At 48.4% G+C, this 24,346-nt stretch overlaps 1 protein-coding gene and 1 pseudogene across 6 annotated transcripts in view; both read right to left on the bottom strand.

The window, feature by feature from the left end:
* Positions 1 to 24,346, bottom strand: part of LOC134958057 (transcription factor 20-like) — a 325,652-nt gene that overhangs the window by 170,053 nt on the left and 131,253 nt on the right. The gene's annotated exons all lie outside the window — the stretch shown is intronic.
* Positions 18,822 to 18,940, bottom strand: LOC134963367 (5S ribosomal RNA; annotated as a pseudogene).

Genomic DNA, 24,346 nt, shown 5'->3' with positions numbered 1-24,346 from the left:
GACAGAGGGAGAGTTTGCCAGCACACACCAAAAGCGCTATATATATATCAGGGATAGCCTTATAATAAGTGCTCCCTTATAGCTGCTTTGTTATATCAAAATATCGCCATAAATTTGGCCCCCCCTCTCTGTTTTACCCTGTTTCTGTAGTGCAGTGCAGGGGAGAGACTTGGGAGCCGTCCTGACCAGCGGAGCTGTGAGAGGAAATGGCGCCGTGTGCTGAGGAGATAGGCCCCGCCCCTTTTCTGGCGGGCTCGTCTCCCGCTATTTAGAAAAATCAGGCAGGGGTTAAATATCTCCATATAGCCTCTAGGGGCTATATGTGAGGTATTTTTAGCCTTTATAGGTATTCATTTGCCTCCCAGGGCGCCCCCCTCCCAGCGCCCTGCACCCTCAGTGACTGCCGTGTGAAGTGTGCTGAGAGGAAAATGGCGCACAGCTGCAGTGCTGTGCGCTACCTTTAGAAGACTGCAGGAGTCTTCAGCCGCCGATTCTGGACCTCTTCTGACTTCAGCATCTGCAAGGGGGCCGGCGGCGCGGCTCCGGTGACCATCCAGGCTGTACCTGTGATCGTCCCTCTGGAGCTTGATGTCCAGTAGCCAAGAAGCCAATCCATCCTGCACGCAGGTGAGTTGACTCCTTCTCCCCTCAGTCCCTCGCTGCAGTGATCCTGTTGCCAGCAGGAATCACTGTAAAATAAAAAACCTAGCTAAACTTTGTCTAAGCAGCTCTTTAGGAGAGCCACCTAGATTGCACCCTTCTCGGCCGGGCACAAAAATCTAACTGGAGTCTGGAGGAGGGTCATAGGGGGAGGAGCCAGTGCACACCACCTGATCTGAAAAAGCTTTACTTTTTGTGCCCTGTCTCCTGCGGAGCCGCTATTCCCCATGGTCCTTTCAGGAACCCCAGCATCCACTAGGACGATAGAGAAAATAGGATTTTAATTACCTATCCGTAAAGCCTTTTCTCGTAGTCCGTAGAGGATACTGGGGTCCATTTAGTACCATGGGTATAGACGGGTCCACTAACAGCCATGGGCACTTTAAGAATTTGATAGTGTGGGCCGGCTCCTCCCTCTATGCCCCTCCTACCAGACTCAGTCTAGGAAACTGTGCCCGAGGAGACGGACATACTTTGAGAGAAGGATAGATAAGGATAGTGGTGAGATTCCGAACCAGCACACACATAAGGAAAGCCAAGCTAACCAAACTTGAAACAGGAACAGCAACGGCTGAACCAACATTACTTAACTAAGAAACAGTGCAGGAAGAACGAAACACTGGGCGGGCGCCCAGTATCCTCTACGGACTACGAGAAAAGGATTTACCAGTAGGTAATTAAAATTCTATTTTCTCTTACGTCCTAGAGGATACTGGGGTCCATTTAGTACCATGGGAATGTACCAAAGCTCCCAAACCGGGTGGGAGAGTGCAGAGGTTCATGCAGAACTGACTGACCAAACAGAAAGTCCTCAGAGGCCAAAGTATCGAACTTGTAGAACTTAGCAAACGTGTTCGAACCTGACCAAGTAGCTGCTTGGCAGAGCTGTAAAGCCGAGACACCCCGGGCATCCGCCCAGGAAGAACCCACAGACCTAGTAGAGTGGGCCTGTACAGATTTTGGACATTGCAAACTTGCCGTCGTATAAGCATGTTGGATAGTAAGTCTGATCCAGCGTGGAATTTTCTGCTTTGAAGCAGGACACCCAATCTTATTGGGATCATAAAGAACAAACAGCGAGTCTGTCTTTCTGTGACGAGCTGTTCTTTTCACATACACCTTCAAAACCCTCACAACCGGAACCACAATACGTTGGTTGATGTGAAATGCGGACACCTTTTAGGAAGAAAATGCTGACGAGTTCTGAGTTCAGCTCTGTCCTCATGGAAAATTAAATAGGGGGTCTTGTGAGACAAAGCCCCCAGCTCCGACACACGTCTTGCTGAAGCCAAGGCCAACAGTGTGTCGGTCTTCCACGTAAGATATTTTACATCCACCTCCTGTAACGGTTCAAACCAGTCCAATTGGAGGAACTGCAGTACCACATTGAGATCCCAAGGTGCTGTGGGAGGCACAAAGGGAGGTTGGATGTGCAGAACACCTTTCAAGAATGTCTGGACTTCAGGGAGAGAAGCTAATTGTTTCTGAAAGAAAATGGACAAGGCTGAAATCTGGACTTTTATGGAGCCCAGACGCAGGCCCACATCCACGCCTGTCTGCAAAAAAAAGCAGGAACAGTCCCAGATGAAAATCCACCACAGAATAATTTCTGCTCTCACACCAAGAGACGTATTTCTTCCAAATACGATGGTAATGCTTAGACGTTACCCCTTTCCTAGCTTGGATCATAGTCGGGATAACCTTGTTAGGGATCCCTCTCCTGGCTAGAATCAGACATTCAACTTCCATGCCAGCAAACATAGCCGCGGTAAGTCCTGATAGACGAACGGGCCCTGTTGAAGAAGATCCCCGCGAAGAGGTAGAGGCCACGGATCTTCAAGGAGCATCTCCAGAAGGTCCGTGTACCATGCCTTTCTTAGCCAGTCATGAGCAATGGAGTATTGCTTAAACATTTTCCCTTTTTATTCGTTTTAGAATTCTTGGTATCAGAGGAATCGGAGGAAACACGTACACCATCTGATAGACCCATGGAGTCGTCAGGCGTCTATCGCCACCGCCTGTGGGTCTCTCGAACTGGAACAATACCGCCTGAGCTTCTTGTTGAGACGAGAGGCCATCATGTCGATCTGTGGATATCCCCATCTACTTGACAAGCACCTGAATACTTCCGGGTGAAGGCTCCACTCACTCGGGTGCAGGTCGTGTCTGCCGAGGAAGTCTGCTTCCCAGTTGTCTACTCCCAGAATGAAGACCGCTGACAACGCCACAGTGTTTCATTCTGCCCAGAGGAGAATTCTTGACACCTATGACATTGCTGCTCTGCTTTTCGTTCCGCCCTGTCGGTTTATGTATGTTACTGCCATCACATTGTCTGACTGGACCTGAATTGCCTGATCTTGAAGAAGATGTGAGGCCTGCAGAAGGGCGTTGTATATGGCCCTGAGTTCCAGAATGTTGATTGGTAGGATGACTTCCTTACTTGACCATCGTCCCTGAAACTGCACACCCTGAGTGACTGCTCCCCAATCTGAGGCTTGCGTCTGTGGTTAACAGAACACAGCTCTGAATCCGAACCACTGTCCTGCGACGAGGACTGTAGCCACCACAGAAGGGAGATCCTGGCCTTTGGCCACAGACGGATCCTCTGGTGCATGCGAAGATGTGATCCGGACATTAGTCCAACAGATCGAGCTGGAAGGGTCTTGCGTGAAACCTTCCGTATTGAAATGCCTCGTAAGAGGCCACCATTTTCCCCAGAAGGCGAATGCACATATGAGAAGCCAACCCGACCTCCGGGTTGGCTTCAGGTCATCCCGAACCATCGTCTGGATTACCAATGCCTTTTCCAATGGAAGAAACACCTTTTGTGACTACGTATCCAGCATCATTCCCAGGAATGGGAGCCTCCGTGTTGGCTCTAGGTGAGATTTCGTAAGGTTCAGAATCCACCCGTGATCCTGGAGGAGTTTGGTTGAGAGAGCAATGCTGTCCAGTAACCTCTCCCTGGACGGCGCTTTTATCAGGAGATCGTCCAGGTACAGAATTATGTTCACTCCCTGTTTGCGGAGTAGAAACATCTCTGCTATCACCTTGGTGAACACCCTCGGTGCCGTGGAGTGACAAAATGGCAGGGCCTGGAACTGGTAGTGACAGTCCTGCAGTGCAAACCGTAGATAAGACTGATGAGGCGCCCACCTCTTGATATCCAGACACTAGGAATTCCCCCTCCTCCTGACCTGAGATCAACGCTCTCAGAGACTCCATCTTGAATTTGAATCCCTTAAGTACGGGTTCAAAGACTTGAGGTTCAGAAACAGTCTCGCCGAACAGTCCAGCTTCGGTACTACAAACAAGCTGGAACAGTACCCCTTGTTTAGCAGATTAGGTGGAACTGGAACAATGACCTGAGTCTGCACCAGTGTTTAAATGTCATGCTGTAAAGTCATACTTGTCTCCTGTGAAACTGGCAAGCCTGATTTGAAGAATCTGTGAGGTGGGAGCTCTTGGAACTCCAGTCTGTAGCCCTGGGAAATAAGATCTATGACCCAGGGATCCTGGCACGAATTTGACCAGATCTGACTGAGGAATTGTAGAAGGGCTCCCACCTGATAGCCTTCCAGGCACTGCGGTCCACCGTCATGCTGAAGTCTTTGTGGAAGCAGAGCATGAGCTCTGTTCCTGAGCACCTGCAGTTGCTGGTTAGCGTGGTTTACCTCATGCGCCGCTGGAGGACGTAGAAGCATTTCTGGATTTGCCCATGAACTTGTCCGTCCGAAATTTTACTTGACAGCCTAGAGACTGATGCGTCCACTATCGGTGGATTTTCCCATTTTTTCTATCCTCAAGAAAAAAAGGAAAAGATGAGAGCAACCTTTTAGGGATCTGAGAATTATCAGGATTAACCCATGGTTCTTCAAATAGGGTATTCAATTTCTTTGACACAGGAAAAGTAACTGAGGACATCTTTACATTAAAATAAGATTCCTCACTCTCCTCTGACACCTTATCAGGAATATGCAAAACATCTGATAGCCTCTATAAGAGCCTCTATTCCCTGTGACAGAGCCAAATCCCCCCCCCCCCCTCCAAGTCCACCTCACCCTCCTCCAAGTCTGACCCACCAGCGTCAGATTGCAGGATATGGGCCAGAGATCGCTTTTGCCGACAGATGGGAGGGGACAGATGCTTTTTGGGGACTGAGTTTCTGTTAATAAACTCATCCACAGTCTGTTTTAAGTATTGCGTCTCTTTCTCATTGCATTGTATAAAGAGTGGAAATCATTCTTTTGAGAGAATTAACCCACTCCGGTTCAGCCCCGCTAGCTTGTGAACCCTGAGTACCCAGTAGTGAGCCCCCTGGTGAAGAGGAACACTCCGCTGTACAAGAAACACACTCTTTGCCTGACATAATGCAAATGTGACAGCACACATACACACAGGAAAAGGTTAAGCACACTTAACCCACAAAGAGCCCTTCAGGGAGACAGAGTTGTTTGGAGACTGCCCCTTATCGCTAATGCCAAGCTCAGCCGGGTCGCAGACTAAGTACCCTGATTGGGGACTTAGTACACCAGTAATCGCTCCCCCCCGCTATAACCCCCTGGTACCGCTGAAGTAATCTGGAGTCACACCGGAGGAGCTGTGTGTCCCTGTCCTGTCAGCGTGTGCACTGCAGAGGGAAAATGGGGCTTGTGAGCTGCTGGATCCTCTCATAGTGAAGCCCCGCCCCTTCAATGGCGCGCGGTCTTCCTGCTTTTTTTTATACTGGCTGAGGAATTGAATGCTTAAAATAGAGAAAAACAGTTTTAAGGCTGTGTTGCCAGTCTGGGAACTGTGTACAGTATACTGAGACGAATTCCACCCCGTTTAAAAACCGTGCGTCTCCGTACCCTCGTGCCGCCATAATGGACAGCGCCCCGCTAACCGGGACGCCGGCTCAGTACTCACCACTCTTCATTCTTCTGGCTCTGTTAGGGGTGGCGGCGTGCTGCGGGAATGTACGCTCGCCGTGGTGGGGCTTGCGAATAGTTCCCTCAGGAGCTCAGTGTCTTGTCAGCAGGGAACGGGACCATCAACCCTTCAAGAGGTTGGGCCATCCCCCCCCCCCCCTAAGTTCCACGAAGCAAGCAGGCTGGTGCCAACCAGCCCTGCCTGAAAATAACAAACATAGAAAATAAATGCAGAAAACTCTTCAGGAGCTTCCTTCAGTGTGACCAGCTCCTCCTAGCACATTTTCTAAACTGAGTCTGGTAGGAGGGGCATAGAGGGAGGAGCCAGCCCACACTATCAAATTCTTAAAGTGCCCATGACTCCTAGTGGACCCGTCTATACCCATGGTACTAAGTGGACCCAAGTATCCTCTAGGACGTAAGAGAAATTCTGTTTTAAAGGCTCTTTCTTTTCTAATACATAAAATCACCAGGGTGGTAGATGAATTATATTTAAGTAATTTAGGGGGACATTTACTAAGCAGTGATAAGAGCGGAGAAGTGAGCCAGTGGAGAAGTTGCCCCATCAACCAATCAGCAGCTCTGTATCATTTTATAGTATGCAAATTATATATGTTACTTCAGTGCTGATTGGTTGCCATGGGTAAATTCTCCACTGGCTTACTTCTCAGCTCTTATCACTGCTTAGTAAATGTCCCCTTTAGAGTCTTCCCTGTTCATCTCATTCGTTCTCTAAACTAATAAAATATATTCAGCAAATGTGCTCACATGAAAGAACAAAATTAAATTACTTAATTTTATAAACTCGCTATAACATTCCTGCGTTTATGCGACTATGGTAGCCTTATTGATGTAACAAAACTAAACAGATACCAAACAATGTTTTAGCTGAATGTTTTAAGCCTACGATAACTACAAAACAATACAGCAACTGTGTAATACAGTTTTAAGCAAGTCAGACTAAGGCCCTGTACACACTATGCAATATTTTGTTCATACAGCTGACGAACGATATAAAGTTAAGTGCATCAGCTCTTGTGTACAGCCTACATGTCTGTGAATGGTGTCCTTCACAGACCTATCACATCAGCCCTGCAGTATGGCATATGCTGAAATATTGGTGCATCTGCCTGTGTGTACGGGCGACCAACTGACTGGCCTGTTATGCTGGCTGTAGGAACCGACAACAATGAAATCACAACTAGGCGGGGAAATTTAAATGCCCAACCATTTGTGATGTCTGGCCTAACATATTGAGTGGTTGATCGGCAAGTGTACATGCTTACCAAATCACTGGGTTGGGCAAATAGAGAGAGAGAGAGAGAAAGAAAGAAGGCTCTTGTGTGGGCGCACTCTTGTTACTTGAAATTTATTTCAATAGGTTTTAGTTACTCATGAAATATACTGTTAAGACATACTTTATTGAAATATTAATTTAAAAACAATCTGATTACCCATAAAGAAATCCATGATCCAAGTTAAAATAAGATTTTAAACCTACCGGTAAATCTATTTCTCCTAGTCCGTAGACGATGCTGGGGACTCCGTAAGGACCATGGGGTATAGACGGGCTCCGCAGGAGATAGGGCACCTAAAAAGAACTTTTACTATGGGTGTGCACTGGCTCCTCTCTCTATACCCCTCCTCAAGACCTCAGTTAGAGAACTGTGCCCAGAGGAGATGGACAATACAAGGCAGGATTTAGCAATCCAAGGGCAAGATTCATACCAGCCCACACCAATCATACCATGTAACCTGGAACATACATAACCAGTTAACAGTATGAACAAACAACAGTAACAATCCAAGACCTATTCCAACTGTAACATAACCCTTATGTAAGGAACAACTATATACAAGTCTTGCAGAGTTTCCGCACTGGGACGGGCGCCCAGCATCCTCTACGGACTAGGAGAAATAGATTTACCGGTAGGTTTAAAATCTTATTTTCTCTTACGCCCTAGAGGATGCTGGGAACGCCGTAAGGACCATGGGGTTTATACCAAAGCATCCAATCGTCCGGGAGAGTGCGTATGACTCTGCAGCACCGACTGAGCAAACGCTAGGTCCTCATCAGCCAGGGTATCAAACTTGTAGAATTTAGCAAAAGTGTTTGACCCCGACCAAGTCGCCGCTCGGCAAAGCTGTAATGCCGAGACGCCTCGGGCAGCCGCCCAAGAAGAGCCCACCTTCCTAGTGGAATGGGCCTTAACCGAATTTGGTACCGGCAATCCAGCCGTAGAATGAGCCTGCTGAATCGTATTACAGATCCAGTGAGCAATAGTCTGCTTCGAAGCAGGTGCGCCAATCTTATTAGCAGCATACAGGACAAACAGAGCCTCTGTTTTCCTAATTTTAGCCGTCCTAGCTACATACATTTTTAAGGCCCTGACAACATCCAGGGATCTGGAAACCTCCAGGTCACCGGTAGCCACAGGCACCACAATAGGTTGATTCATGTGGAATGAAGAAACCACTTTAGGCAAAAATTGCGGACATGTCCTCAATTCAGCTCGATCCACATGAAAAATCAAGTAGGGGCTCTTGTGTGACAAAGCCGCCAATTCAGACACTCGCCTTGCTGATGCCAAGGCCAACAGCATGACCACCTTCCAGGTAAGAAATTTCAACTCAACCTTGTTAAGCGGTTCAAACCAGTGTGATTTTAGGAACTGCAACACCACGCTCAGGTCCCATGGTGCCACTGGAGTCACAAAATAAGATTTTACTTACCGATAAATCTATTTCTCGTAGTCCGTAGTGGATGCTGGGGACTCCGTCAGGACCATGGGGATTAGCGGCTCCGCAGGAGACAGGGCACAAAACTAAAGCTTTAGGATCAGGTGGTGTGTACTGGCTCCTCCCCCTATGACCCTCCTCCAAGCCTCAGTTAGGATACTGTGCCCGGACGAGCGTACACAATAAGGAAGGATATTGAATCCCGGGTAAGACTCATACCAGCCACACCAATCACACCGTATAACTTGTGATCTAAACCCAGTTAACAGTATGACAAACGTAGGAGCCTCTGAACAGACGGCTCACAACAATAACAACCCGATTTTTTTTTAACAATAACTATGTACAAGTATTGCAGACAATCCGCACTTGGGATGGGCGCCCAGCATCCACTACGGACTACGAGAAATAGATTTATCGGTAAGTAAAATCTTATTTTCTCTGACGTCCTAAGTGGATGCTGGGGACTCCGTCAGGACCATGGGGATTATACCAAAGCTCCCAAACGGGCGGGAGAGTGCGGATGACTCTGCAGCACCGAGTGAGAGAACTCCATGTCCTCCTCAGCCAGGGTGTGCCCCTAACCAAGTAGCAGCTCGGCAAAGTTGTAAAGCCGAGACCCCTCGGGCAGTCGCCCAAGATGAGCCCACCTTCCTTGTGGAATGGGCATTTATATATTTTGGCTGTGGCAGTCCTGCCACAGAATGTGCAAGCTGAATTGCACTACACATTCAACTAGCAATCGTCTGCTTAGAAGCAAGAGCACCCAGTTTTTTGGGTGCATACAGGATAACAGCAAGTCAGCTTTCCCGACTCCAGCCGTCCTGGAAATCTATATTTTCAGGGCCCTGACAACATCTAGCAACTTGGAGTCCTCCAAGTCTCTAGTAGCCGCAGGTACCACAATAAGCTGGTTCAGATGAAACGCTGACACCACCTTAGGGAGAAACTGGGGACGAGTCCGCAGCTCTGCCCTGTCCGAATGGACAATCAGATATGGGCTTTTGTGAGACAAAGCCGCCAATTCAGACACTCGCCTGGCCGAGGCCAGGGCCAACATCATGGTCACTTTCCATGTGAGATATTTCAAATCCACAGATTTGAGCGGTTTAAACCAACGTGATTTGAGGAATCCCAGGACTACGTTGAGATCCCACAGTGCCACTGGAGGCACAAAAGGGGGTTGTATATGCAGTACTCCCTTGTCAAATTTCTGGACTTCAGGAACTGAAGCCAATTCTTTCTGGAAGAAAATCGACAGGGCCGAAATTTGAACCTTAATGGACCCCAATTTGAGGCCCATAGACACTCCTGTTTGCAGGAAATGCAGGAATCGACCGAGTTGAAATTTCTTCGTGGGGCCTTCCTGGCCTCACACCACGCAACATATTTTCGCCACATGTGGTGATAACGTTGTGCGGTCACCTCCTTCCTGGCTTTGACCAGGGTAGTAATGACCTCTTCCGGAATGCCTTTTTTCCCTTAGGATCCGGCGTTCAACCGCCATGCCGTCAAACGCACCCGCGGTAAGTCTTGGAACAGACATGGTACTTGCTGAAGCAAGTCCCTTCTTATCGGCAGAGGCCCTGAGTCCTCTGTGAGCATCTCATGAAGTTCCGGGTACCAAGTCCTTCTTGGCCCATCCGGAGCCACGAGTATAGTTCTTACTCCTCTACGTCTTATAATTCTCAGTACCTTTGGTATGAGAAGCAGAGGAGGGAACACATACACCGACTGGTACACCCATGGTGTTACCAGAACGTCCACAGCTATTTCCTGAGGGTCTCTTGACCTGGCGCAATACCTGTCCAGTTTTTTGTTCAGGCGGGACGCCATCATGTCCACCTTTGGTCTTTCCCAACGGTGCACAATCATGTGGAAACAACTTCTCGATGAAGTCCCCACTCTCCCAGGTAGAGGTCGTGCTGAGGAAGTCTGCTTCCCAGTTGTCCACTCCCGGAATTTAAACTGCTGACAGTGCTATCACATGATTTTCCGCCCAGCGAAGAATCCTTGCAGTTTCTGCCATTGTCCTCCTGCTTCTTGTGCCGCCCTGTCTGTTTACGTGGGCGACTGCCGTGATGTTGTCCCACTGGATCAATACCGGCTGACCTTGAAGCAGAGGTCTTGCTAAGCTTAGAGCATTGTAAATTGCTCTTAGCTCCAGTATATTTATGCGGAGAGAAGTCCCCAGACTTGATCACACTCCCTGGAAATTTTTTCCCTGTGTGACTGCTCCTCAGCCTTTCAAGCTGGAATCCGTGGTCACCAGGACCCAGTCCTGAATGCATAACTGTGGCACTTTAGTAGATGAGCACTCTGCAGCCACCACAGAAGAGACACCCTTGTCCTTGGAGACAGGGTTATCCGCTGATGCATCTGAAGATGCGATCCGGACCATTTGTCCAGCAGATCCCACTGAAAAGTTCTTGCGTGAAATCTGCCGAATGGAATCGCTTCGTAAGAAGCCACCATTTTTCCCAGGACCCTTGTGCAATGATGCACTGACACTTTTCCTGGTTTTTGGAGGTTCCTGACTAGCTCGGATAACTCCCTGGCTTTCTCCTCCGGGAGAAACACCTTTTTCTGGACTGTGTCCAGAATCATCCCTAGGGACAGCAGACGTGTCGTCGGAGACGGCTGCGATTTTGGAATATTTAGAATCCACCCGTGCTGTCGTAGAACTACTTGAGATAGTGCTACTCAGACCTCCAACTGTTCTCTGGACCTTGCCCTTATCAGGAGATCGTCCAAGTAAGGGATAATTAAGACGCCTTTTCTTTGAAGAAGAATCATCATTTCGGCCATTACCTTGGTAAAGACCCGGGGTGCCGTGGACAATCCAAACGGCAGCGTCTGAAACTGATAGTGACAGTTTTGTACCACGAACCTGAGGTACCCTTTGTGAGAAGGGCAAATTTGGACATGGAGGTAAGCATCCTTGATGTCCAGGGACACCATATAGTCCCCTTCTTCCCGGTTCGCTATCACTGCTCTGAGTGACTCCATTTAGAATAGGTCTCACCGAGCCGTCTGGCTTCAGTACCACAAAATAGTGTGGAATAATACCCCTTTACTTGTTGTAGGAGGGGTACTTTGATTATCACCTGCTGGGAATACAGCTTGTGAATTGTTTCCAATACTGCCTCCCTGTCGGAGGTAGACGTTGGTAAAGCAAACTTCAGGAACCTGCGAGGGGGAGACGTCTCGAATCTCCAATCTGTACCCCTGGGATACTACTTGTAGGATCCAGGGGTCCACTTGCGAGTGAGCCCACTGCGTGCTGAAACTCTTGAGACGACCCCCCACCGCACCGGTTTGTACGGCCCCAGCGTCATGCTGAGGACTTGGCAGAAGCGGTGGAAGGCTTCTGTTCCTGGGAATGGGCTGCCTGCTGCAGTCTTCTTCCCTTACCTCTATCCCTGGGCAGATATTATGGGGACGAAAGGACTGAGGCTGAAAAGACTATGTCTTTTTCTGCTGAGATGTGACTTGGGGTAAAAAAGGTGGATTTTCTAGCTGTTGCCGTGGCCACCAGGTCCGATGGACCGACCCCAAATAACTCCTCCCCTTTATACGGCAATACTTCCATGTGCCGTTTGGAATCTGCATCACCTGACCACTGTCGTGTCCATAAACATCGTCTGGCAGATATGGACATCGCACTTACTCTTGATGCCAGAGTTTCGCATATATAGAAATGCATCTTTTAAATGCTCTATAGTCAATAAAATACTGTCCCTGTCAAGGGTATCAATATTTCCAGTCAGGGAATCCGACCAAGCCACCCCAGCGCTGCCCATCCAGGCTGAGGCGATTGCTGGTCGCAGTATAACACCATTATGTGTGTATATACTTTTTAGGATATTTTCCAACCTCCTATCAGTTGGCTCCTTGAGGGCGTCCGTATCTGGAGACGGTAACGCCACTTGTTTTAATAAGCGTGTGAGCGCCTTATCCACCCTAAGGTGTGTTTCCCAACGCGCCATAACTTCTGGCGGGAAAGGGTATACCGCCAATAATTTTCTATCGGGGGAAACCCACGCATCATCACACACTTCATTTAATTTATCTGATTCAGGAAAAACCACATGTAGTTTTTTCACACTCCACATAATACCCTTTTTTGTGGTACTTGTAGTATCAGAAATATGTAACATCTCCTTCATTGCCCTTAACAAGTAACGTGTGGCCCTAAAGGAAAATACGTTTGTTTCTTCACCGTCGACACTGGAGTCAGTGTCCGTGTCTGTGTCGACCGACTGAGGTAAAAGGACGTTTTAACGCCCCTGACGGTGTTTTAGACGCCTGGACAGGTACTAATTGGTTTGCCGGCCGTCTCATGTCGTCAACCGACCTTGCAGCGTGTTGACATTATCACGTAATTCCTTAAATAAGCCATCCATTCCGGTGTCGACTCCCTAGAGAGTGACATCACCATTACCGGCAATTGCTCCGCCTCCTCACCAACATCGTCCTCATACATGTCGACACACAAGTACCGACACACAGCACACACACAGGGAATGCTCTGATAGAGGACAGGACCCCACTAGCCCTTTGGGGAGACAGAGGGAGAGTTTGCCAGCACACACCAAAAACGCTATATTATACAGGGACAACCTTTATATAAGTGTTTTTCCCTTATAGCATTTTAATATATATATACATATCGCCAAATAAGTGCCCCCCCCCCTCTGTTTTAACCCTGTTTCTGTAGGGCAGGGGAGAGCCTGGGAGCCTTCCCACCAGCCTTTCTGTGAGGGAAAATGGCGCTGTGTGCTGAGGAGAATAGGCCCCGCCCCCTTTTCGGCGGGCTTCTTCTCCCGTTTTTCTGAGACCTGGCAGGGGTTAAATACATCCATATAGCCTCCAGGGGCTATATGTGATGTATTTTTAGCCAGAATAAGGTATTATACATTGCTGCCCAGGGCGCCCCCAGCAACGCCCTGCACCCTCCGTGACCGTTGGTGTGAAGTGTGTGACAACAATGGCGCACAGCTGCAGTGCTGTGCGCTACCTTCATGAAGACTGAAAAGCCTTCTGCCGCCGGTTTCTGGACCTTCAATCTTCAGCATCTGCAAGGGGGGTCGGCGGCGCGGCTCCGGGACGAACCCCAGGGTGAGACCTGTGTTCCGACTCCCTCTGGAGCTAATGGTGTCCAGTAGCCTAAGAAGCCAATCCATCCTGCACGCAGGTGAGTTGAACTTCTCTCCCCTAAGTCCCTCGATGCAGTGAGCCTGTTGCCAGCAGGACTCACTGAAAATAAGAAACCTAAAAAACTTTTTCTAAGCAGCTCCTTAAGAGAGCCACCTAGATTGCACCCTGCTCGGACGGGCACAAAAACCTAACTGAGGCTTGGAGGAGGGTCATAGGGGGAGGAGCCAGTACACACCACCTGATCCTAAAGCTTTAGTTTTGTGCCCTGTCACCTGCGGAGCCGCTAATCCCCATGGTCCTGACGGAGTCCCCAGCATCCACTTAGGACGTCAGAGAAAAGGGGGCTGGATATGCAGCACTCCCTTTACAAACGTCTGGACTTCTGGATGAGAAGCCAATTCCTTCTGAAAGAAAATCGAGAAGGCCGAAATCTGTACCTTTACAGAGCCTAATTTCAGGCCCATATCCACTCCTGTCTGTAGGAAGTGGAGAAAACGACCCAGATGAAAATCTTCCGTAGTTGCATTCTTGGTCTCACACCAAGACACATACTTTCGCCAGATACGGTGATAATGCTTAACCGTCACCTCCTTCTTAGCCTTTATTAAAGTAGGGATGACCTCTTCCGGAATCCCCTTTTTCGCTAGGATTCGGCGTTCAACTGCCATGCCGTCAAACGGAACCGCGGTAAGTCTTGAAATACACAGGGCCCCTGTTGCAACAGGTCTTCCCTCAGAGGAAGAGGCCAGGGATCTCCTGTGAGCATCTCTTGTAGATCTGAGTACCAGGCCCTTCGAGGCCAGTCTGGGACAACGAGTATTGTCTGCACGTTTCTTTGCCTTATGATCCTCAACACTTTTGTAATGAGAGGAAGAGGAGGAAACACGTAGACCGATTTGAACAGCCACGGAGCATCTACTGCCACTGCCAGAGGGTCCCGAGACCTGGCACAATACCTCCGAAGCTTTTTGTTGAGGCGTGACGCCATCATGTCTATTTGAGGAGTTCCCCAAAGACGTGTTATATCTGCAAAGACTTCTTGATGAAGTCCCCACTCTCCTGGATGGAGATCGTGCCTGCTGAGGAAGTCTGCTTCCCAGTTGTCCACTCCCGGAATGAAGACAGCCGACAGAGCGCTTACATGATTTTCCGCCCAGCGAAGAATCCTTGTGGCTTCCGCCATCGCGACTCTGCTTCTTGTCCCGCCTTGGGGTTCACATGAGCCACTGCTGTGACATTGTCTGATTGAATCAGAACCGGTAGGTTTCGAAGAAGACTCTCCGCTTGTCGAAGGCCGTTGTAAATGGCCCTGAGTTCCAACACATTGATGTGTAGACAGGACTCCTGGTCTGACCAAAGACCCTGAAAATTTTTTCCTTGTGTGACCGCTCCCCATCCTTGGAGGCTCGCGTCCGTGGTAACCAGGATCCAATCCTGAATTCTGAACCTGCGACCCTCCAGCAGGTGAGCACATTGCAACCACCACAGGAGAGACACTCTGGCCCCTGGGGACAGAGTTATATTCCGATGTAAGTGCAGATGGGACCCGGACCACCACTTGTCCAGAAGGTCCCATTGAAAAGTCCTTGCATGGAACCTTCCGAAGGGAATGGCCTCATAGGCCGCCACCATTTTTCCCAGCACTCGAGTGCATTGGTGAACTGACACCCATGTTCTGGATGTCCTGGGCTTTTTCTATTGGGAGGAAGACCTTCATTTGTTCCGTATCCAGTATCATACCTGGGAACGGTAGTCGAGTTGACGGAATCAACTGACTTCGGTAGATTTAGAATCCAACCGTGTTGCTGGAGCACTCTCAGAGAGAGCGCCACACTGCTCAGCAATTTCTCCCTTGATTTCGCTTTTATCATGAGATCGTCCAAGTATGGGATAATTGTGACTCCATGCTTGCTCAGGACCACCATCATTTCCGCCATTATCTTGGTGAAAATCCTCGGGGCCGTGGAAAGTCCAAACGGCAACGTCTGAAATTGGTCATGACAATCCTGTACAGCGAATCTCAGGTATTCCTGATGGGGGGCATATATGGGGACATGAAGGTACGCATCCTTTATGTCCAGAGACACCATAAACCACCCCCTCCACCATGTTGGCTATTATCGCTCTGAGTGATTCCATTTTGAATTTGAATCTTTTTATGTACAGGTTTAGGGATTTCAGATTCAAAATAGGTCTGACCGAACCGTCCGGTTTCGGGACCACAAATAGGGTTGAGTAGTAACCTCTTCCCTGCTGGTGCAGGGGAACCTTGATTATCACTTGCTGTATACACAGCGTTTGAATTGCAGCTAACACTATATCCCTTTCCGATGTGGAAGCTGGTAGGGCCGAATTGAAAAATCGGCGCGGGGGCACCTCCTCGAATTCCAATTTGTAACCCTGGGAAACTATTTCCAACACCCAGGGATTCAGGTCTGAACTGACCCAGGCCTGACTGAAAAGTCGAAGACGTGCCCCCACCGGTGCGGACTCCCTCAGGGGAGCCCCAGCGTCATGCTGTGGGTTTTGGAGCAGCCGGGGAGGACTTTTGTTCCTGGGCACCTGCCGAAGCAGGTGCTCTTTTGCCTCTGCCCTTACCTCTGGCGAGGAAAGAGGATCCCCGACTTCTTCTGGACTTGTGCGACCGAAAGGACTGCATCTGATAGGGTGTTACTTTCTTTTGCTGTTGGGGAATATATGGTAAAAAAATTTGATTTACCTGCTGTAGCTGTGGAAACCAGGTCCGTCAGCCCATCCCCAAACAATACATCACCCTTATAGGGTAGTACTTCCATATGTTTTTTGGAATCCGCATCACCCGTCCATTGGCGAGTCCATAAGGATCTTCTCGCTGAGATAGACATGGCATTGGCCCTAGAAGCTAGCAATCCAATGTCCCTTTGAGCATCCCTCATAAATAAGACTGCGTCTTTTATATGGGCTAGAGTTAAGAATATAGTATCCTTATCCATATTATCAAATTGATCTGTCAGCTCATCTGTCCAAGCTGCAATCGCGCTACACACCCATGCCGACGCAATTGTCGGTCTTAGCACAGCACCCGTATGAGAATAAATACACTTTAAGGTAGTTTCTTGCCTGCGATCTGCAGGGTCCTTAAGGGCCGCTGTGTCAGGAGACGGTAGCGCCACTTTCTTGGACAAGCACGTCAGGGCCTTGTCCACAGTGGGGGATGATTCCCAAATCTCCCTGTCCTGCTTAGGGAAGGGGTATGCCATATAAATTCTTTTGGGGATCTGCGGTCTCTTTTCCGGAGTCTCCCAAGCTTTTCCAAAGAAATCATTTAATTCATGAGATGTGGGAAAATTAATAATCTGTTTCTTTTCCTTAAACATGTGTACCCTTGTGTCGGGGACAGAGGGTTCATCCTTAATATGCAACACATCCCTTATTGCCACAATCATACACTGAATGGTTTTAGTCACCCTAGGGTGCAATTTTACTTCGTCGTAGTCGACACTGGAATCAGAATCCGTGTCGGTAGTAGTGTCTTGTGTTAAGGAACGCTTTTGAGACACCGACGGGCCCTGTGAGTCGGTCCAATCCGAGGATTGACCCCCTGATGTCCCCCCTAATTCAGCCTTATCAAGCCTTTTATCTAAAGATGCCATACTTGCATTCAACATATGCCACATGTCCATCCAATCCTGAGTCGGCACAACCGACGGGGACACACCACTCATTTTCTCCACCTCCTCCTTGGAGAAGTCTACCGCCTCAGACATGTCGACACACACGTACCGACACCCCACACACAGGGATTAACCTATAAGGGGACAAAACCCCAACCAGGCCCTTAGGAGAGACAGAGATAGAGTATGCCAGCACACACCAGCGCTTAAAAACACTGGAAAAAATATGACCAGATAGCGCTTTTTTATATATAATATACCAATTTCCACTCACTGCGTCGCTAATGTGCCCCCCTCCTCTTTTTTCCAGCCTGTGAAGTTCAGCAGGGGAGAGACCAGGGAGCCAGCGTTCATGCGTGCAGCTTCTGTGGAGAAAATGGCGCTGGTTAGTGCCGAGGATCAAGCCCCGCCCACCCGACGGCGGGCTTCGGTCCCAGTGACTTTTCTATTAAAATGGCGGGGGATCTTAGATTTACTGCCTCCGCAGCCTAATCCATCTGAATTTGCCCAAAAGTGAGGAATATTGCTGCCCAGGGCGCCCCCCCCCCCCCCCCCTGCACCCTTCAGTGCTGCTCTGTGTGTGTGACTGGGAGCAATGCGCGCCCCTTACCTCATGAAGATCTGATGTCTTCTGCCACCTAAGATGTCTTCTGCCTTCTCATACTCACCCGGCTTCTATCTTCGGCATCTGTGAGGAAGACGGCGGCGCGGCTCCGGGACGAACCCCAGGTGAGACCTGTGTTCCGACTCCCTCTGGAGCTAATGGTGTCCAATAGCCTTAGAAGCAGTGCCCAACTTGACAAGCCAGCTCTGCTTCTCTCTCCTCAGTCCCACGATGCAGGGAGCCTGTTGCCAACAGGACTCCCTGAAAATAAAAAAACCTAACAAAATTATTTTTCAACAGAAAACTCTGGATAGCTCTCTGCAGTGCACCCATTCTCCTCTGGGCACAAGATCTAACTGAGGTCTGGAGGAGGGGCATAGAGGGAGGAGCCAGTGCACACCCATAGTAAAAGTTCTTTTTAGGTGCCCTATCTCCTGCGGAGCCCGTCTATACCCCATGGTCCTTACGGAGTCCCCAGCATCCTCTAGGACAGTGGTTCTCAAACTCGGTCCTCAGGACCCCACACAGTGCATGTTTTGCAGGTAACCCAGCAAGTGCACAGGTGTATTAATTACTCACTGACACATTTTAAAAGGTCCACAGGTGGAGCTAATTATGTCACTTGTGATTCTGTGAGGAGATCTGCAAAACATGCACCGTGTGGGGTCCTGAGGACCGAGTTTGAGAACCTGTGCTCTAGGACATAAGAGAAATATAGTGAAAAATTGTGATGCGTATATAATGAAAAAATGTAAAAATGTCCTGGTCCTGTCTCACAGAGTGTGATAAGGAAGGTTGTAGACAATTTAAAGTCTTACACCCGTTTCAGCCCGACCAGTGCAGACAATCTGTATTAATGAGACCACTGTGTGGTTAATTAGGTATTATGTCTGCATTAAGAAGGTCAGAATATTGAAGGAGACAGTACCAAGTCCATACCAGGCACCAGGACTGCACAAATTTAAGGTTATAAAGTACTCAAAAGATCATATCCAATAATTCTTTATGTTATAACAGTAACAAGAAGTTGTTTGAAGGATAAGTGGTGATACTGCTGTTGGTGTCATATGACGCACATCATATAAAATAATTCCTGCTCTACAACACTGGGTATTCCCTGTGAGTCTCCTCCTCAGGTACTGACCCAGCCCAACACTGTTTAGCTTCCAAGATCGGACGAGATCGGGCACTGGCAGTGTGGTTTGATAGTAGAGAAGGTAGGTGGTTTAGACACCAATGAGAGTGCACCTAAATAACAGAGTGTGACAATAGTCACATAGGAAACGTGTGGATCTGCTTTCTACGTTAGGCTGGATGCACCGGTGTCCACTGCTGTGGTACCGTGCACCATGGATCTTAGATGAGAGTCCACGGAAATGAAAGAAAATGAATGAAAAAGAAATCACCAAAATTAGCCAGCTACAATATAATATATCAGAGTGATTCCGGTCCAGAAAAGGTTACTGCAAAACTAAAGACATATATATATCATATTGATAATGAGACCTTTATATTAGTCATGTAGTTGTTATCCCACATGCGAAACACACACTGTACGGTAATAGGTGCCTGCTGATACAGTGTATAAAATGACTTATTAATAACAATTGCTGTTGTTTACACTTTTGTAACCATATGAAAGAGGGGGATTGAAGTTAGCCTAACGTATCAGTAGAATTATTAAACTGGCTACAAAGTATATACAATTTGTGTAGATAACAGAAGGAAGAAATGAGACACACATATATATGGACTTGGAGTAAGCCTGTCAGAATCTTCTTAGAAAAAACACTCAGTTCACTACATAAGTGCTGGACACTGAGGAAGCCGCTGACGATTCTAAAGGCGGAGAAACGCGTTTGTCATTGCTACAATCTCCACGTTGAGACTTAGCTTAATACACTATACAGCCGGCCGGCCGCAAGTGGAAATTTTTCCTGTGTGTGGGGCAGGGAGGAGAACGCACTCCAGAGAACACCCGGAAACTCCAGATCAGGCTAAGCAAGCCGGGAGAGGTACTGCCTTAAAAACACCTTACAGGCATAGTATACCACTTATGTAGTGAACTGAGCTGTTACACCTAATTACATCTAAAAGTTTCAGAACTGTTTGATTTGCTGGGCTAAAGAGCAGGAGCCCATACAAAGTGCATCTAATCATTCTTTGCATGTGGTTGATACTTATCCAAGGAGAGAGCTCACCTGTTATAAAAGTATTTCATCAAGATGCATGCTATAATTAAGTACTAAGGAGAGCAATTGAGAGACTAATCTATGCTTGATATGCAAAACTACTAAAAAAAGACTGCATGATCTGCTTGGAAAAATTACAGCAGTTATTATTTATTTGCATGCTGCTTTATATAGAAGGGGGAGGAATGTGATATGTATTAAACCATATGGAATGGTGGTAATTTCAAACGGCTTATGAGGAAATAATTAATTAATTAAGTGCTTTTTAAGGAAGACATATGCTTGTTATAATAGTAGGCTGTTTAATATAATATACAGTCTCACTATTTTTATTAATAGTATTTAGCAGTGTATATTATTGAAGTTTTATGTGAAGTATTTTATGTGATGCTGGCCGGCATAAGATAATTTATGTATGCAGGAATTTAATTGTTTTGTGAATAAAATCCACACCAAATTGGACTGCGCAGTTCCTGTATATTTTCTTTTTGGCTGCTATCTATAGGGTTATAACCAAAAACCCTTAGGAAGTGCAGCGTCCATTTGGTATCAATCATAAGCGCTAGGAAATTTCTTTGGTTGGATTGTCAACAACACTATTGTCTACAAGGTAGACAGATCGATAGTGTGGATCATCTCCGGGATTGACCCAGACTGGAACTGACAAAAAAAGTGTTAATGCAGGCACACAAGGCGTGCATAACCTGTAAGTGTTTCAGCAGTGAGGATATAGCTCCATGTGCTAAGACTGGCGCCGGTGGACCCGCTGTATCCTGGAAAACGCGTTTCGCCCCGCAGGGCTTGTTCAGTTCCTGGATACAGCTAGAGGGTAAGCGGGGAAGTCTAAAAATGCTACACACCGTGGTGGAGCCAATGGGTGCGGGCGCTCCGTAATTAAGGGAGGAGTTAGGGTGTGGACACCCCTTATTGTGGGAGGAATTGGAATCCCATATGTTGATGCCGTTTTCGTCCGCGGTAGTGTGAAATAGGGCAATGTGATGCTCAGAGTATTCGGAAGCGACATGCATCACTTCGGATGCTGTCGTGGGTGCCGCTTACATCAGCGGCAACAAACAAAACGGGGGGAGGATAATCTTCAGAGTGGCGTATGTGACATGCATCACATGATGGAGGCTGTTGGGGCCATATTGAGAAAGGGCAAGGTGTAATAGTGTTAAGCAGAAAACAATAATGTATATGGGCAAAGCAAGAATAGTCCCAAATGGGGGGCGTGGCCTGGATGCAGCTCTGAGTGGCTGTTTATTAGAGCTCCTGCACCCTCGGGGTTAAAAGCCACCTATTACTGCAGACCCCTGTGGTTATTTACTCTGGCTCAGCTCTGCCCACGGCTGTGGATACTGCCCTGTGCTCAGGGGTACCGCAGAGTGGATTTTTACACAGCTCCCTGCCTGGGGCCTACTCCTTCCCCTGAAGCCGGGGCCTCGAGTTGAAGGCCTCCCCGGAAACGTGCTCCGGGACCGGATCACGGCCAAAACGGGACCTGTGGCTGCTCCCCTGCCTGCTCCAACCTGTGGGCACTTCACCTCCTACCTCCACAGACCCCTCGGGCACACTTGGAAGTGGGTTGGCGCCCTCTCAGCCCTCAGCAGCTATTCCAGGAGTTCTCCTGCCTGTGCTCCCGGCGGCGGCCATCTTGGTACACCCAAACTGTGAGTTCAGAGCTTTCTTCAGTGCCAGACCCTCCTATGCACTCTGTAACCAGTGTTCCCCTGCAATTTCACTTGCCTCTGCCTCTCAGCCCTCAGCAGCTGCAGTTATTCCAGGAGTTCTCCTGCCTGTGCTCCGGTGGCGGCCATCTTGGTACACCCAAACTGTGAGTTCAGAGCTTTCTTCAGTGCCAGACCCTCCTATGCACTCTGTAACCAGCGTCGCCCTGCATTTTCACTTGCTTCTGCCTCTCCCCACCAGTGTGCCTGCTCACTCACCCCTCTGAGGCCCTGCACAATCGAGACTTTGCTCCACAGCCCAACTACCTCCCCACTAGATTGTTAGCTCTTCAGAGCAGGGCCCTCTTTCCTCTTGTCTAAGCCCTCTTCTTGACACATTTCACTCAGCGACCATCTTTACCTGCTTTTTCTCCTGCTGGTAAAGGCTCATCTCTATCTATGGCCGCCAGCCCCAAGTAGTACAATGATTACTCCTTCGCTACTTACATCTAAGCTGTATTATGTTTTGAGAATTGTGTTGCTCTTTGTTACCTGCACTCCACTTTTGTTATTTATTTACTGTTATGCTAAGTTTTGTCTCCCTGTACTGTCCTTTGTACGGCGCTGCGAAACACTTGTGGCGCCCTATAAATAAAATGTAATAATAATAATAATAATAATAACTACCTGTGCCCTGTCACAGCCAAGGCACTGTGGACTCCGGTCCTGGTGCCTGCCCACAAGTGCCACATTCCCGGCTTGGAGGATCCGTGCCGGTACGCCTCTCCCTGCTACCATCTGCTCCTGTGACGAGGGGCTCCCGTTGAATAGTTCCTCCCGGTATAGCGCTGCTGGAACTGGCGTCCTTGTCTCTCGCAGGTCCGACGCACATCTACCCCCCACTCCTGTGGCCCGTCTCTCTACTAGGAGCTGCCCTCCAGAGGGCCCCGGAGAAGAAAGTGGCCGCTCCTGTCGGCTCATTCCCCACTGTATTAGAGGCTACCAGCAAGACGAAGTGTCCTGTGCGTCTTTAGCTACGCTTCTCCACGTTGGACTTTCTCCCCCCTGGTGCGGAGCTGATCCCTGTACTGGTGTCACTCATCTACGGCCCTGCCACATTTTCAAGCTAACTGCCCTACAACCCTCCGGGTGCCTAAGGGAGTAAACCCCGAAATGTGAGAGTTGCTCACTCCCTCCACCGCCACTTCTGTTCACTTAATCAACATGTATTGATTGCCAATGTGACCGAGTGCTCCTGTTTCACATATATCCTCTGTTCGGTCCCCGTTCTGTCGGTGCACCTCTTTTAAACATCTGGATACTTCCCTGGCGTCGAGGAATGCCTCCAAAAAAGAGCAAAGATTCGGTGCCTCCTAAAATCTCCTTCCCCCCAAGAAACCCCTTCAGATCTCCCCTTTACAAAGCGCCCTCTCTCCATCTACCATGCCGGACCCTGGGATGTCGAATCTCCTGTCCTCCACTCTCACTGTTTCAGGAGTTGACTGTGAATCTGATGCACCCTTGACAGTGAGATCCCTTTGCCAGATTTTGGCTGCCTTCAAGTCAGAACTCTCCAAAGACCTGACCTCTGCTGTCCGTGAGGTCAAGACCAAGCTGGTAGCAATAGGGAACAGAACTGACCACCTGGAACGCAAGGTTGAAGAACTTGTTACATCCCATAACGAACTAGTCTCCTCCCATGACCTCCAGCAACGGGAGCTGGACCAGTTTAAATCAAAGATGGCGGATATGGAGGACAGGTCGCGACGAAACAACATCAAGATCAGGGGCATACCGGACTCGGTCACCAACTCTGAGCTAGAACCCTATGCAGCAGCTTTATTCAAAAAAATTACTCCCTGCTGCGGACTCTGCAGAGCTCCTGATTGACCGCATCCCCTGCCTTCCCAGACCTCGCACCGTTTCTTCTGACCTCCCTAAAGACACCCTCCTCCGTGTCCATTTCTTTCCCGTTAAGGAACGTATCATGAGAGCCGCTAGAGAATCCAAAAATTCAGATACCTTAGGGGGTCTTCAAATTTTTCAGGACTTCTCTGCTGTCACCATCGCAAAGAGGCGGGCCCTTGCACCCATCACCCTCGCCCTCAGATCACATGACATCATGTACCGTTGCCTATTCTTATCCAGGTTTGTGTGTTACAGGTTCACTCTTTTTCTTGTTTTTCATTGGTTCTTCTTCTACAATGTTTTTAGTTGTCATCTAGATTTGTCTTATTTGTTAAGGGGCGCTATTCTGTCTTAGTAATACTTACAGACGACCCTGTGCTCTTGCCCCTTATGCTTTTATCCATGTTTTTCCACGTGATTTACTATACATGTTTGCATTTTTTCAGGTTATGTTATGTTGAAGTGGCGGTGTCTGCTCCGCCAGCCCGACTCCAACTCTTTCTATACTACTGCAAGTTCCCGTATTTTTGTTCTCCCTCCCCTGCAGTAGTCATGCAGGTCCAATATACCGGACCTTTTTTTTTTGTTTCCCTACTCCCTGGTTCAGACACCTGCCCCTTTCCCTTCCGAGCTCCAGACTCCTTTGTTCTACATTTACTGTGGTACTCTGATTTTTTTACATGTTCCCACCTACAATGCTCTGTCTAGATTTCTTCGTTTCATTTCTGACATGTATTTCCAATGTTGAATCTTCTCTCTCTTAATGTTAAAGGACTGAACTCACCTAACAAACGCAGATTGGCACTCTCTTTTTTCCAACAACAAAAAGCTGATGTAATTGCATTACAAGAAA

The sequence above is a fragment of the Pseudophryne corroboree genome, chromosome 9 (genome assembly GCF_028390025.1).
Source record: "Pseudophryne corroboree isolate aPseCor3 chromosome 9, aPseCor3.hap2, whole genome shotgun sequence".
Lineage (NCBI taxonomy): Eukaryota > Metazoa > Chordata > Amphibia > Anura > Myobatrachidae > Pseudophryne > Pseudophryne corroboree.
This window is presented reverse-complemented; position numbering and strand designations above follow the sequence as displayed.